Source organism: Phocoena sinus, chromosome 2 (assembly GCF_008692025.1).
Source record: "Phocoena sinus isolate mPhoSin1 chromosome 2, mPhoSin1.pri, whole genome shotgun sequence".
NCBI lineage: Eukaryota > Metazoa > Chordata > Mammalia > Artiodactyla > Phocoenidae > Phocoena > Phocoena sinus.
Genome location: NC_045764.1, coordinates 3080047 through 3096393, shown reverse-complemented (window position 1 = coordinate 3096393; position 16347 = coordinate 3080047). Strand labels below are relative to the sequence as shown.

The window sequence follows — 16347 nt, the reverse complement described above, 5'->3', positions numbered from 1 at the left end:
AATCAAAAGCAGGGGGGACTGAATAGGGAGACAGTATCAGGTGATAAATAAATTTTGTTAATTTTGTTTGATGTGATAGAGGTATTATGGTTATATTTAAGAAGTCTTTCTTTCCCGACTGTAGAGCACAGGGAACTATATTCAATATTCTGTGATAAAGCATAATGGAAGAGAACACGAGAAAGAATGTGTATCTATGCGTATATATGTAACTGAAGCACTCTGCTGTATGGTAGAAATGAACACAACATTGTAAATCAACTAGACTTCACGAAAATACATCTTTTAAAGTCTTTTTTTAAAAAGAGATGACTACTGAAGAAGGCAGGAATAAAAAGACTTGAGGTCTGGGATCTGCTTTAAAATAGCTGAGAAAACAGGAAGTAGATGAAGCAACTGTGGCAAAAATTTGCTAATTGTTAAATCTGGGCCACAGATAGAGGGAGTTTATTACACCAGTCTCTCTTCCTTTACATGTTTGAAATTTTTCATAATTAAAACAATTCAGGCCCCCAGAACATCACCTATTAAGCCAAACACGGTATGAGTAAAAATAGAACTATTATCTACTACCCTGCCAGACATCAAACCTTCTCACCCTGTACAAAGCAAGGGCGCAAAAGATATGACAGACTGCCCTGTGGTTGGCATGGATGTGCCCACGTTGTAAAAGATTCATTTTAAAATTAAATTTGACTTGCATATGTTGTTACTGTGTGTATGTGTATTTGTAGAGAAAACAATTGTAAATTCTAGTCCAACAATACTTTAGGAAACAAAATGTCAGAGAAACAAAATAATTTGTACCCTCAAAACAAAAGATAGGGCTTCCCTGGTGGCGCAGTGGTTGGGAGTCCGCCTGCCGATGCAGGGGACGCGGGTTCGTGACCCGGTCCGGGAGGATCCCACATGCCGCGGAGCGGCTGGGCCCGTGAGCCATGGCCGCTGGGCCTGCGCGTCTGGAGCCTGTGCTCCGCAATGGGAGAGGCCACAGCAGTGAGAGGCCCGCGTACCGCAAAAAAAAAAAAAAAAAAAACAAAAGATACTATGGCTTGTAGGGTACACTGAACCAATCAATCAACGCAAAGTAAATTATTTTGCTATCTTACCTCCTTCATGTCTCAATAAACTCCTGCTGCCTTCTGATTTTAATGGTACATATTACTTAGGTCTGTATTTTCACAAACTATCCCCTGATTCAAATGCCGCCCCCTTTAACCAACTGATATTCTCTTCTCTGAATGTGGCTGATTGGTCTCACCTAAGTGACAGGAGGTTGTGTGTCACAGCCTCACTGTGCTAAGTATAAAATAGCATAACATTTTACACACAGCAGGTACTCAGGTATTCAATTGAAAGAAAGATATAAGTTTAACACCCACACAGATATCTGGATTTATATGCTCCTCTTAAACATTTAAATGACTCTCTAAGGGTAAAGTATGTGGCAGAGATCCCCTGAAACCTGCCCCTCATATGTTCCACCACAGAATCTCAGTCATCATTTATCTGTCCTCACATAAAAAGTATTCTACAGCTTAAGAGAGAATTATCTACTTATCTTGTTTTCACAGCAATTAGAAACGCTGTTGTTTTTTTTTTTAAGGTTTGGGCTGCACTTTTACTATTAATGATTGCTTAGTGATGGATAAGACTTTTTTCCACTTGATACCACAGTAAGCAAATCCTCCAAAAAAAGTTTTCTTTGTTAATTTTATATTCTTATAAACTTCAGTCTTCTTTCATATGATTGCGTGTTAATATTTCCTCCAGATAACTTGTAAATTTAAGTACTATCCTTGTCCAAAAAATGTTTGCATTTAATGCCCTTGTAAGATTTTAACATTTTAAATGTAGTAGCTGACAATTTAGGCATTCTTAAATCTTCTATTAAAGTCTATAAAAGGCAGCTATTTTAACTCTTTGATTTTTTTAATATGAAGAATTATTCTAATTATGACTACAGTAGCATCTAGTAGTTCACTAGGCGTACCAACCAACTTCCTGTGTTCACTTGGCTCGGAACCCATCGGGGCCCAGACGCCTGCCACACTAAAGCAGAGCTGGGCGATACAGGGGCCTTCAGTTAGCAGCTCCTAGCCACTCCACTCTCCTTTAGTAGGAGAAGGCGGTCTTTTATAGGATTCAGTGAGATCATCTGGTAAAGCAAGTAAGTGCATATATATAAAGCATATATAGATCACGCTTGCTTATGTCTTTTCCCTTAAAATGCTATAGTCTACTTGAATTAGTAAATTACTCTGAAAACTCATGACACCATTTACACAACTATAAATGCCCTATATTGTTGCAAAGGGCAGAGTTGGTAAGAACTGCTGTAACTATTTAAAACTGGTTTATAAAAAGTCCAGATGTGTAAAAAAAAAAATAATTTGGTACCTGTCTGAAACATTTACTAGAAAAAAGTTTTAATCATGTAACAAGGAAATGAGTTTGAAATTAGGCAGACTACAGGAATTTTACATTTCCCTTGTGAAGTTATGGAAAAGCACATAATTTATATGGGAATATCTGAGAGGCCCTGAAATAGTATGTGTAAAAATCAATAATGTATTTTTACTTGAAGGCATCATGTAAAATACTTTGTAGAACAGAATTCTTTACTCAGTATATTTAAACATTAAAAAACGTAATGAATTCTTAGCTTTTCCTTTCCATTTGGAGCAATAGCATGGACTGGATATATACCTACTGTGTGTGTACATATGCACAGACACGGGCAGGCGTGCACACACACACAAATACATAACACGTACATATAAAAGGAGGCGACTGAGAGCTGAGACAGCCGCATAGTTCTAACAGGTTCATACATCTGAGATCCCTCTACTTACTAGTGGCAGAGCAGGAACTGGGTCTCAACTCTTCTGCTTGATGTCTAAGACCTTTCCATGGTTTTAGTCTTCCCGAGGCCTAAGCAGAGTGACAGCGTAATTCTTCTGGCTACCATGACACTACTATTAGCAAGTGCTAGGTAGCTTAGTAAGTTTTCAATAACTTACTAAGTCGATTAATTCTTTTCTGCTCTATTCTATTACTTATTGATTCTATTCAACTAATTGTGGTCACTGGAAACGATACTTGTAGGAGTGAAATAATTTTCTCTCATTGAGATCTTACAATGGAAGAAATATTTCTGTATTGTGAACACAAATAAAGACACTAGGTTATGAAATTCCTATTTTAGATTTAATTCAAATACTTCATCTGAAAATGATTCATTGAAGTACTTGCACTTATTATAATAATTAAATTGAATTAATCCACAAATACAAAAATTTTCTTTGTACTCTTTTAATCTCCATTTTGCAGATGAGGAAACTGAAGCACAGAGGAGCTATACAACTTCCCTAAGGCTGCAAAGCTTATAAGTATCTCAGTTAATACTCAAGCCCAACCAGTCTGACTCTGGAGCCCAGCCTCTTAACCACTGCAGTTTGGAAGTTTTTAACGTAAAACTGCTTCATATAATTGTATTAAATGATCTGTGTAATGTACAACATACAGGATAGGCTTTATGAGTTTGCTCCGCTCATATTCACATTTCTTGGTACCTTAGAAACTTGAAGATTTTTCCACAGTAGTTTCTTGCTTTAAATAAGCTGTACAAAAGCCAAGACTATATATCAGTCCCCACTAATTTCTGAGATCCATCCTCAAAGAGTCTCTGTCCAATTTTATGTCAAAATGAATAAGCTCATTTCATGAGGAAAGTAAACTGACTGAATGATGAGCAAACTACAGATCAATTCTCAAGGTTTCCTTAAGAACGGACTGCTTTGTTTTTTTAATGTCACAACTTGAAAGGGAGGTGGGTGTCCTTCTTTTGAGTATATCTAGGAAAAACTTAATTTAGAAGTCATTGCAGAGACTGAATTCAACGTAATAATCTGGAGGAAAAAGTTAACAACAAACAATTTGGATTTTTGCCACTTGAAAAATACTTACATTTATTTAATATTTTAAATAGCTTACATATTTTAGTAGTGAATTAGGGAAAGAGCATTTCTATTATAAAAGTAAACTTTTTTGATTTTAGGTTCATACTAAATAGTATACTCTGATTCAATCTGTTTATACTATCAGCTGAATAAAGAAAAGCTAGTCCTTCTATGAGAGTTTTTTTAAGATGTGGACAGAGCGAACACAGAAAACTAACTTCATCAACTTTCAAACATCACTTCCCTTAGACAAGACTCTGTGTCCTACAGAAAAAGCGTAAACATTTAGGCATGCAAATGGTCTATCATATGTATTTTCAAAAATGTAATAAATAGGTTTTAGAATAAATTATAAAAGAAACGTAAATTTTACATTTTCTTTCAAAAAGGAATAAAAGTTGATTAAGGAAATCATACTATCATTAAAAAATGTCTGCATGTAACAACTCAATGATATAAAGTGAGTGATGGCCTGACACCAGAATGGAAGAGGTGCTAAGGAGGGGACAGTGGTTATTTTATGATTGACATCCTTTAATAAACTTAAATTTGGTTGAAGAAATCAGGGTCTTCATTCACTGCATGCAATCCTACAATGTTAAAGGATCCTATAAGAATTCTCCCCAGAAAATGAAATTCTCACATAAAAACACTACTTTGACAAGACTTTGTTGTAAATTCTTAAGAAATCTAAGAAAATAGAATAGTAGCATAAAAAAATTTCTCTCTCCATGGTTGGAATTTAGTCTTTCTGCATGTTTCAATTAGAAGATATTCATTTAATAAATGATAAATTTTAAAAGTTCAGAAGACAAGTCATCAGTTCATCTTAATATATAAATGTGAGCTCCCTGCTTTACTTACATGCCAGCCATACTGCTTCCACTCTCACAGCTACTTACACTTTTCCAGAGTGTTGGTTCCAGTTGCAATTTTACATTCATCTGTGTAATTTTATCTACAGTGTAATCACTGTCTACACTGCAAGTTCAAGAGCAGTTAGGAAGCACCTCTGTTTTGAATTGCACCATTTTCTTCTCAGCACTTGGCTGAATGGCTGGCATGGAGCAGAGAGTCTACATGAACCTGAATTACTAAGTAGGCGGATTAAAGGACAGATGCTGCCATCCAGAGTACTTTGTTCACTGTCAGCGTGTGAATGTTTACATGATGACAGCTGCTGTGCAGAGGTGCTTGTCACACATGCTATTCCTGACATGCTTGTTATTAAGCTCTAGAAAACAGTTAAGAATATGGTCACATTCAACTAACATCATTTTGACACCTCTAATTGCAAAAAAAAAATCATTCAAACTATGTCAATCTCAAAAATTGTAAGTTTGACAACAGAATCACAATCTACTATTAATATCTGGCGTTCAACACCATTATCCAGTTATCACAAAGCTACTATGTCCACAGACGCTAGAGTAAGCTCGGATAAACAGTGCTTTTAGACTTCAACCTTCATAAGATACTAATTCCACTCTTGTCCAAAGTTAATATAACTAATCATGGACCTGATAAGACACAGACGTCCAAATAAAGGGATATACAGGAACCAAACAGAAGGAGGATAAAAATATTAAGTTTAAGGTCACCTGAAAGATATAAAAATGTAGCTAAATTTGAACTTTTTTCTCAGTGCAAATGTGTGTATGGCAAGGGAGAGATGTCTGATTTTATCAGTACAATTTGATACTGTGCTATATTGTGAATAGCTACTCTATTTTGGCTATACAAACATCTTAAGAATTTAATATTTTCCACAGAGGTATAGTAATAATGATACATTTTAAAGGCCTAATGTTAAACTAAGTCTATTTTATTATTAGATATTATACATTCTTTCTTCTTCCCTATCACTTTATAATGGAAGTAAAAAATGAAACAGGAATCAACAGACTACTTTTTTGCAAAATTTATGACATTTACTGTAAATGAGAAACAGCTATGAAACTAACATAAATTCAGTTTGGTGAAAACTTTACTGCAGCAACACTGAAAATATGCTATTTTTAAAAGACGATTAACTACAGTTGAACCACAAAAAACTGAACCTGTTAAACTGATTTTCACACTTAATACTGTTTTCTTATCAACATTAAGCATATAAAATCTTTCATAAAACGACTCCTTGCATTTATTTCATTATAAGTGCATCAATAAGCAACAGACATAGAAATTCAAACACTTGGCATTAATTACGTCCTAGATTTTAAAAGCTCTAGAATTTTAATTCAAATAACAATGTGGGTTGGTAAGCTTTACACACACGCACTCGCGCGCACACACATGAGTTAATGGGAAACTCTTACCATGGGTTCTCTTTTGGCAGCTAGTCCCTCCACAGCTCTCTGGACAGGCCTTCCTCTGTCGAGCAGACAGTAGCGAAATCACAACATGCCTTTTGGACGCTCCTGTCTTCAGATGGGAGTTTTCGGCCAATTGCCAGGTGAGAATTTAAACTGAAACTAAATTACCCAAACTTTATTAAGTTGCTTCCACACCCACCAACTGATAATGAACCAAGACTCTAAGCTGGAGAATTAAGTGAGCTGAGTTTGATTCACCTCCTTCCAAGCAGTCTTAACATGTTTAAGAAGTAATGCTAGGGCAAAGAAAAAGGAATCTCTTCAGAGAGCAGTTTTAAGCAAACTTCATTTGCTTCCAAGAAAGTTCCCTCAATTATTCTGTAACCCAAGTTAACACACGATAAAGATGGTATTTATTCAATGATGTATCTATAAACTATAGAGTCACAAACTTAAATTCTGTCAGACAGGGACTCTACCTGAAAACTATTTGTAATGTTGGGAAACACTTTGACAGTATCATCTGTAGTTACAAAGTATTTATTAAATCATCAACTACTTGCAGTCCATATCATAAGAAGCTAAAGGTTACATGCCCTGCCTGCAAGCATCATCCTCTGTACTGAGAAGAAAACATATCTGGCCACCACTTCCAACAAGAGTGCACAAACAACTCGGGCCCTTCTCTGCACCAGCGTAGGCTCCTTTTTTCTTAGTTATTGTAGCTAATCTTTGCAGTGCCTGTCAGCTACATATGATCTTCAACCATTAGGCTTTGTTTGGTTTTTACAGTCTCTGTTTTGATACTTCTCAAGTATTCGGCATATTACGTTGCTCCCAGATGTCGTTGAGGTATACCCCAGAGTCCCAACAGCATTTCTGCCCAGCTAGAAGTTGGCCCATTTCAATAATTATTTTTTCCTATTTACAGCTTCAGCAAATACACAATGAAGCTAAAATGAGGACAGGAAAGAAAAGGAAAACACGGTCTTATTTTCCTAAAGTATTGTGTTTACTACTGATTACAAAATGTTTCCGAATGTCAACTGTAACAGGTCCGAAACTCAGTGCACATGACTGGACAGTCATGCAGGACTCAGGTCATTAACACTGACCGTGACACGTCACCCCATCCGCATTCCAAACCCGTCCTCCCCTCACAGGCACATAAGGACACGTGCACACGCACATCTATTCCTCCTACACCCTGACGACTCTCCCCAACAGCAACCTGACACTGAGGTATTACATACAAGAGAATATAAGGTGAATAATCAACTTATGGTTAAACTAGGAGAAACTGACTTCAGAACACAGAGCCTGAAGCTTGACGAAACAGCAGTGACCCCAAACAGTTTGATATCCTAGAAACAGGCTTACTTCATTCTATCCAGTAATTTTAATCCCAAATCCTCAGTAGCAATAACACTTATGAACTATTCAGAGACTAACAGAGTTCTTTCCTGGGTACTACGAGATACACAGGAAATGTTCAACTCCTTTCTCAAGGAGTTTTATAATACACAGCTGAACATGGGGGTTAAGGAGGAGAAAACAGCTCATGAAGACATATGAGTGGCTAGACTTGCAAGAAAGAAACAAGCACACAGTGGCGGCTTACATTGTTTGAAGAGACTTGTCACATGGCGGTTGATCTGAGAAGACTTTGTATCAAGAAGCATTTTTAAAAACAGAAAATATACAACCACTTTATTTAGCCTGATGAAGCCCACAAAGCAAAACTTAATTAAATATAGACTGTGACTATGGAAGTATGCATGTCCTCACTCTGGAAGAAGATCAAGGATAAATTCCTTAGCCAAATGAAATTACAGAACACGAAAATACTTGAAAAATCATGCATTCAGGATAAGAGAAGCAAAAACTCTACATTTGTTCGTGTCACTCATTCTAATGATTCCGATCATCATGGCAGTAATTTAATTTTCAGTACAAGAGACATAATTCTGAAAAGTTACTATCAGAGTAACAAAATCATGAACCAAAAAGCAGAGAATGCAACTCTCTTGGTGTGAATAACATTATCGATAACACACCTACACAACAAAGCTGTTTCACGGGCTTCCCTGGTGGCACAGTGGTTGCGAGTCCGCCTGCCGATGCAGGGGATACGGGTTCGTGCCCTGGTCCGGGAAGATCCCACACGCCGCGGAGCGGCTGGGCCCGTGAGCCACGGCCACCGACCCTGCGCGTCCGGAGCCTGTGCCCCGCAACGGGAGAGGCCACAGAAGTGAGAGGCCCGCATACCGCAAAAAAAAAAAAAAAAAAAAAAAAGCTAGTTTGTTTCACATTCTAGCAGTGACGACCTGCCAGTGCATTTATGTGCTTGCGTATAATCTTAAATATATTCAACTAGTCCACTTATAACAGTTTCAACATGTGACACCATGCTTCATTTTAATGAAGAAACAGGTCCAGAATAAGAGGACATTATTTGCCCAAAGTCACACAGCTAGTCTGCAGCAAAATCAAGACCCCTTAAGAACAAATGCTTCTTTCATTATAATCAAGGAAAGAAACAGTTATGCCTCAGAAGGAAATACAATTTTTTTAGGAAGATTTAAACTTTTTAACCTCAGTACTAAATCTCAAACATACACATCATTAGCCCCAGAAAAATGCAAAGAATCAATTCGTAAAGTTGGGGGAAGAACAGTGTATGATTAATTTAAACCCGATACTCCCTCTTTATAAGCTTTAAGGCAGGCAATTAGTCTTACATCCAACTCTTACAGACTCAGAATGTGGGTCTAAGGAATACATAAAATTTTATCAGAAGTTTCTATACAAAAGACAATTTGGTAGATTTCCCCCTGGCATCACATCTATTTTTATTTTACCTCCTGGCACTCTATTTATCCAGTTTTTCTTAGGATTGTCTAGCAATTTAAGCACACCACATGGATAGCATTAGAATTTAAAAGTCTTATCTTGACTGCTTGATATAACTCATCCCAACTATATATAAATCAGCAGTAAGAGAAGTTCAGAAAATGTGTAAATGGGAAATATAGAAAGAAATAGTCAAAAACTGCTTAGATTTAGTTGTAAGGATAAAAGTTGGCCACTAACTCAATTTAGCTTTGTAAAACACAGCACACTTTTTTTTTTAGTACAACTGGTATCCAAAGCCAGAGCGCTCGTTAGGCAATACCTAAAATCAATCACCAAAACTCTGAGAACAGGTAACGACACCAACAAATTAGTTCCACCCACCAGCATGACACACTTCCCCTGACCAGAGTCTGGGAGACAGCCAAAGAGCGTGAAATACTCTTACCATTTATTATTAAACATAGAATAAAATATTCTAGAATATAAAATCCAGATCTATCTTATGCTTTTTAAGCAAAAAATATGTGCTTAAGGAGTTTTACTTATATTCCATTTGGTCACAAAATAACATCTCAGTACATTATATGTATCAATATATACATGTGTATATGTACGTCTGTATTTATAGTAGAGAGCGGTTGAGTTGTGTCACAACTAAGACCCAACGGAGCCCCCCCCAAAAAAAGTCATGCGAGTTTATTAGAATGTGTAATTTTTAAAAGTTTTCCTCAATGTGCTAAGTTTGTGTGTGTGTGTGTGTGTGTGTGTCTACTTTTTCACCAAGAATTGTGACTGGCCTCCTTAAAGCAATATAGGGTTATCTACGTTTAGGTCTAGCTGTTGAAGTGTTCTACATAGGGTCAGCATATTGATACACCAATACACGTAAGGAGAAACAGCTTCTTTGTATCATTCACATTATTCACAGCAATCTTTGAGAGAATAGGATTTTTTAAACCAACCAAAGAAATATGCCTCATCCTTTTCATAAATTTACCATGTTTCTAAGAAAGTCATCTGGGGGGCAAGTTATTTGATTTATCTCTACCTGAGTTTCTCCATCTGAAAAATGAAGCTAACAATAGCATCTCACCTCACAGGCTTGCTGTGAACATGAGGTAAGTTAACAGCTGTCCACTGGCTGAAGGAGTGCGCCAGGCACACATCAGCCTTCAAAGCCGTCACAGCCATGGTCAGCACCATGACCGCCACCATCACCACCTTTGGAAGCACCTCCAAGGAGTCTTAGTAAGAAAGCAGACTAGGCCACACTCCCAGAGATTCTAATTCAGTATCACACCAAAGTCTGAAAATACCGTATTAAAGAGAAAGCAAATAAATATGCAAAACACTACGTGTACCGATATGACATTATGAAGACAGTATCTAGAAGCAAAATACTTTACAACAGAAAAGGCTCCAGCTTTAAAAGTCCAATAATAGTGTTACTTCCTTCTCTAAAACACACAGAACCCATCCCGAAAGCCAAGCGTTATTTTCTAATGAGCCAACTGCTCTACAGGGTAGACAGGAATGCAGAAGTAAGTAAGGGGTCCTGAGTTCAACAAACAGTTAAAGAAGCTTAAATACTTCATTCCTTCTTGGGTACAGAGTTGCAAGCAATTTTACAAAAACTTCCTGTGAGTAAGGCAGTTACCAAACATTTGCACGCCCACTTGAGGTGGTATCCTCTGCTAGGTATTAAGGGGGATAGAAGCACGAGATACGAAGCGTTACTGGAATCTCAGCAGGAAAATCACCTCTCATCACGGAAGTCCGGCTCCAGCTCATGAGTAGTATGTGCTCGGAGCTCAGAGAAGGGATTTTAATTAGGGTTGATGGGGAAGGCTTCACAGAAAAGATCTTTGCTAGACCTTATAACAAACAAGATTTTTACAGGTAGAGATAAACTCCATTTCAGGTCGAAGAAGTGTGAGCAGGAAGCAGAAACTTGGAAAACCACCACTATCCCAGGACAGCGCACACACCGCAAAGCACCTACACTGCACCCCACAGAGCCTGATCATCTACCTCACTTTCTCTGCTCAGAAACCCAACCAGTCCTTCAGAAAGCTTGTATTGGCAACAGCGTGCATAACGGGGCATGCTACGACAGTCCAACCCTGCTTTTGAAAAGGGACAGAGACGGGAACCGAAAGGGTTATTTTAATCCATCAATTGACGGTGAGGAACAAAACAGGTACTAAAGATGATTTAAGTTTTAACTCGGGTTTTTCCAGCAACTCTCTGTTCTGCCCTGTCAGCCCAGGATGAAGGAAATGGTAGACAGCAGAAGCCGTGGAAAGCGGACTTGGGGTGGTCTTGGCGGCAGGCGGTGAGGACTGCCCCGTGGCAGCACAGGCAGAGCAGCTCCAGCGAACACTTGGAAGTCTGCTCTGGTTTACCAGAGCCAAGCGCTCACAGCTGCTTTTTCTTGACGACACTTCAAAAGGCCTTAAGGGTGTGACTGACGAAGAAAGAAAAGGAACAACAGTTTAAGACACGGAATGCCTAAAAATGTCGATCATCTGGTCTAAAGATTATGTTCCCTATATTTAGTAGGGCATACAAATGCATTCTACTACAGTTTATGACATAGTCACAAATTCAGCCTGCCCAACAAAAACGGATCAACAATAAAACTGCTTTATTCAGTACAAATAAACGTATCAAGTACTTGTGAACAAACCTCAATAATAAACAAAGCTCATTTATTTCACTGGAAGTGAGAATTTTTGCTTTGTTAGACTGGACTCACCTTTAAATTTCATATCATTATTCCTGAACATAAGAAAAATATAAGTCATATGTGATTCTCATTTAAACCCTGCCTCACCCCACCCTCCGCCCCCCGGCCTTTTCTGGAAAGTTGTTCATAGGCAACGTTCGTAGACATCCATTATCACATGTTTGGATCGTCTCAGTCAAGCAGGTCACATGACTGAGATGGCTCCTTAAAAGCAAAGGCTGTGCTTTTCTGGGTTTTGTCTATCAAAACTCAATGGCACTAGGGGACTTCCCTGGTGGCACAGTGGTTAAGAATCCGCCTGCCAATGCAGGGGACACGGGTTTGAGCCCTGGCAATTAGGAAACTAACAAGTGCCCAGCTCTATTTAAATACTTTTAGAAAATTATAAAATTATTTTTACCTATCCCTGGCTTTTAAACAAAAGTGCTATATATATTTTTCTATATTTTCTTAATTGCCTACTATGACTGTGTATTATATGTGTTACTGAGAGGAGAGGATTTAAAACATCGGAATGCACCAAACAATCTGACATCTTCCTGATCATTAATATAAAAGTTAAATAATGCTTTCAATACAGTAATGCTTTCAAGGGTCCATGACCTACTCAGACTGCTCTTTTCTTATACTCTGAGTTTTCTCTAACATCAACTGTATCTTGTTTCTGCTGTACTTTGCTGAGAACTGGTTAAGAGAGAACCACTAAAAACAAAAAGAAAAAAAGAGAGAAAGAGAGAGAGAACACCAGACGCCCATCTATATAGCTCACTGGCTCCCTGCTCCCCACACATCCCGCTCTTGATTTCCCAGTTAAGCACATTCAGACAGCTGAAGCTGCGAGAAGCGTGCTCTGAAGCACAGACGAATTATTCTGGTGACAGTGAATCTCTTTTTGAACTTAAACTAAAAATCAAACCTAGATAGTTTTGTACTTTATATATATATATAAAAAAATTCCTCATTTCCTCTTTCCTTTTCTTCTTTCTTTCCTTCCTTCTCTTGGCATTTACTTTACCTAGAAATAATTCTGACCTTTTATCTTTGTATTGTGATTGCAGGCCTCTATAAAGCAGAGGCTGTAACGTGAAGGCCTGAGGGCTAAATATATTCTACCGTCACATTTTTCCCTGTAGTGATGGTTTTAAAAAACATTTGAGGGCTTCCCTGGTGGCGCAGTGGTTAAGAATCTGCCTACCAGTGCAAGGGACATGGGTTCGAGCCCTGGTCCGGGAAGGTCCCACATGCCGCAGAGCAACTAAGCCCATGAACCACAACTACTGAGCCTGCGTGCCACAACTACTGAGGCTGCGCTCTAGAGCCCGCGAACCACAACTACTGAAGCCCGCACGCCTAGAGCCCATGCTCCACAAGAGAAGCCACCGCAATGAGAAGCCCACGCACTGCAATGAAGACCCGACGCAGCCAAAAATAAATAAAAATAAAAAACATTTGAATTAGTTACCAACTAATTTACACAGAAATCTGTATTTCAGGATACTTTCAAAAATTTGGAAAATGTGGGAACACTCAGCCTGAACACTCGCATGGCCACAATCAGGGGGAAGAGAGTACTAGCCGCTCCCCACCCCCTCACTTAGAGGAGCATAAACTCCTGAGAACCCCAGGCTCCAGATCATTTCCCTAAATGCTCTAATTCTTCCTGTCAAAGCTCTTACAGGTATTTGTCTATACGACCCCGATACAACAGACTGACAGAAGCCGTAAGTACACAAAAAAATACTGCCGGCTAAGAAAATAGAGCAGTTCGTAAGGCATTCAGGCAAGCATGCTTTTAAAACTTTTCCCTTCTGAATCTTCTAATTTAACTAGGAGCCTATTTCTAGAACCAATGAGCCAACTGTAAATTCTGATCATTACAAAGGAAAAAGTGTTTCTTAATAAAATGCTATTTGAAACAAAATGGTTTAAATCTCAGTTTCAACCAACCAATCAGTAATAATAAAATCCTAAATATCCAGTCACCTTTCAAATCTGATGTTGATTAATAAGTGAACCAAGTAACATGCACTATGTGGGTCCACATCGTGTACGTACAGAACTGCTTACATGCTTCACCATATAAATAAGATGTAAAATTCTCCTTTAAACTAAGTTCTCCATAGACTACTTAATGGAATCCAACAAACAGTAACAGGAATTAGCTCAATACACAAGTTATTTTTAAGGAGCAGTGCTTTCTCAATTACGTTCTGTGTCACAGTCACTCCCTGGCATTGAGCGCAGGTCACTCAGAGGATTCTGGAAGCGACCTACAGACTGGACAGCGACAGGACTAGTGCTGCGGCCCCGTCAAATCCCTAGGCCTGGTCGAACCTCCCACAGTTCACAAAGCTGCCCCTCTCCCTCCAGCTCAGCTGCTGGACCCATCATCTCCAGCCTGGTCTACAGCAGCAGCTTCTAACGACAGGCTTCTACTTGCACTGAGGTCAGACTCAATGGTTTTCAGATGAAAACCGAATCAGGTCACCCCTCTGCTTACAACCTTTCCATGCCTTCCAATATCCTTTAGGAAAAAGGCCGAAGTCCTGAACAAGGTCGCATAATCCGCTTCCTGAATTCCTCTCCACCTTTACCCGTCCTCTTTCTGATGCTCAGCTGCACTGGAATCCTTTAGTTCTTCTCCTGCTTCCGCAGAGGCTGTTACTGCTGCCTGCAGCGCTCTCTGACTCACGCTGATTCCTAACAACCTCAGCCTAGAGGTAACTCGCCTTGTCCATCCCTGACTTGCCCATCAGCACTGCCCACCACCAGTCCAGGCCGGGTTAGGTCTGCCTGCTACATACTCTCCTATCACCTTGGGACTTACTTCTCCCTTAATGCTCATCTGAGTTGTAGTTACTTTGGTCTTTTCCAAAGTTGCTGGTTTCACGAGGACACAGACCGTAACTTCTTATTTACTGTCTTACGATATCATTTAACAGAAGGCCTGGCACACAGTAAGAGCATTTAGTAGACATGTGTTGAATAAACGCATCTCACTAAGTTTAAGTTGAAAAGGTAGCATAGTACAGTAGACAGTACACGTATCTGGACGTCCTGAAGACGCGGTATGTAATCCCAGATCTACCGCTCATTGCGTCACTAAGCCTCAAACCCTCAGATTCTTTACCTCAATAAGAGCAGTGTCCAACGCCCTCTCTGTCTTCCTTACGTAGTTGTGGGGAGGGAAGAAAAGAAATAGTCTGTTTTCGAAATTTTACAATGCATGTATTTTTCACTTTAACACTTTTCAAATCAAGAGGAGTCTTACAGTAGACATGAAAAGAAACTTGCCAGTCGTTACACATGTCATAACACCTTGTCACTGCCTATCCATGTGTGAACTTGGACATGATTAAGAATATACCTTTTATCTATCACCTCAATTATCTGCATTGATAGAACCACATACAGTTGAGTTTTAACTTAATGTTAAATCCCTAATTACCTCTTAAAATGTCTTTATAAAGATCGCTATAATGCAGCACTGAAATAAAAAGTTTTTGTACATGCAGAGCTGCCTGTAACATGTGGCTAATTTATGTTCAGTGAAGATTTACTAAGTGATAATTCTGAGCAGGTACCAAATACCTGTCTGAAATTCTCCTGGATGACTTTCAAGAGAAGTTACTTAACTTCTAGTGATATGTAATATAACTACTAAAACAAACAGAGCTACAAGCTTAATTAAATAGGAAATGGAAGCGAAACCAAAGTAATTGCTGGGTGTGCCTCAGAATTATGCTATCAACCAGAAAAGTGCTTGAGGTCAAGAGCAGCACCCCTACGGCTGAAAGAAATTCAGAATAATCCTTAGATAGAACGCTCCTTCCCCCTCCAAAATAAGTGCTTGATTTTTTTTCCAAAAAGAGAGTCAAAAATGCACTAAAATCAAAGGCTATGTCTTACAATCGTCACCTCTCAGAATCAAGAAAACGTAGTAATGTGCATGAACATGCTCTGCAAGTTAAGTGCTTACAGTAGACATGAATAGGTAATTTACCTATTTGTCGCCACAAATAGGTAATTTTAAAGGCACCCACTGTGTGCCGTGTACAAAAGCAGTGCTTTCCATAAAACTTAGAAGCTTCTGCCATAAGTCACTTACAAAGTCAACGTTTAAGAATAAGAAGGTGAACAAGATTCCAATGTTATTGATTTTTTTAGAGGAAACGAAACGTTCCCTCTAACGTTCAAAAGACAAATACACTTGACAAAACGAAGTCCACTTCTTTTGCCCTGTTCGCACTTTCAGCACTTTCCACGTAATCCATAACCCTATCATATGTTCAATTCTTTAAAATATTCTTCTGGGAAACCTATTCTAACATCTAACCGTTATCACTGTCCAAAAGTTCTTCCTTACATCTATCTCCATTCTTCCAATTGTCTACTATATTTAATATAATATTTTATTTGGTTTTATCTTTGTAGATACTGTTTAAAGCCAAATCAATATCCTCTT

At 38.6% G+C, this 16347-nt stretch overlaps 1 protein-coding gene across 5 annotated transcripts in view; it reads right to left on the bottom strand.

Moving 5' to 3' along the window:
• The window catches only part of ZEB1 (zinc finger E-box binding homeobox 1), a 190594-nt gene that overhangs the window by 142215 nt on the left and 32032 nt on the right, over positions 1-16347 (bottom strand). Inside the window, exon 1 of one of the 5 annotated variants that reach the window (XM_032624702.1) lies at positions 6281-8542. The exons of the other annotated variants lie outside the window; for them this stretch is intronic. The gene's annotated coding sequence lies outside the window, so the exon portion shown is untranslated. Of the gene's footprint in view, positions 1-6280; positions 8543-16347 lie in introns of those variants that run through there. 5 annotated transcript variants of the gene reach the window in all.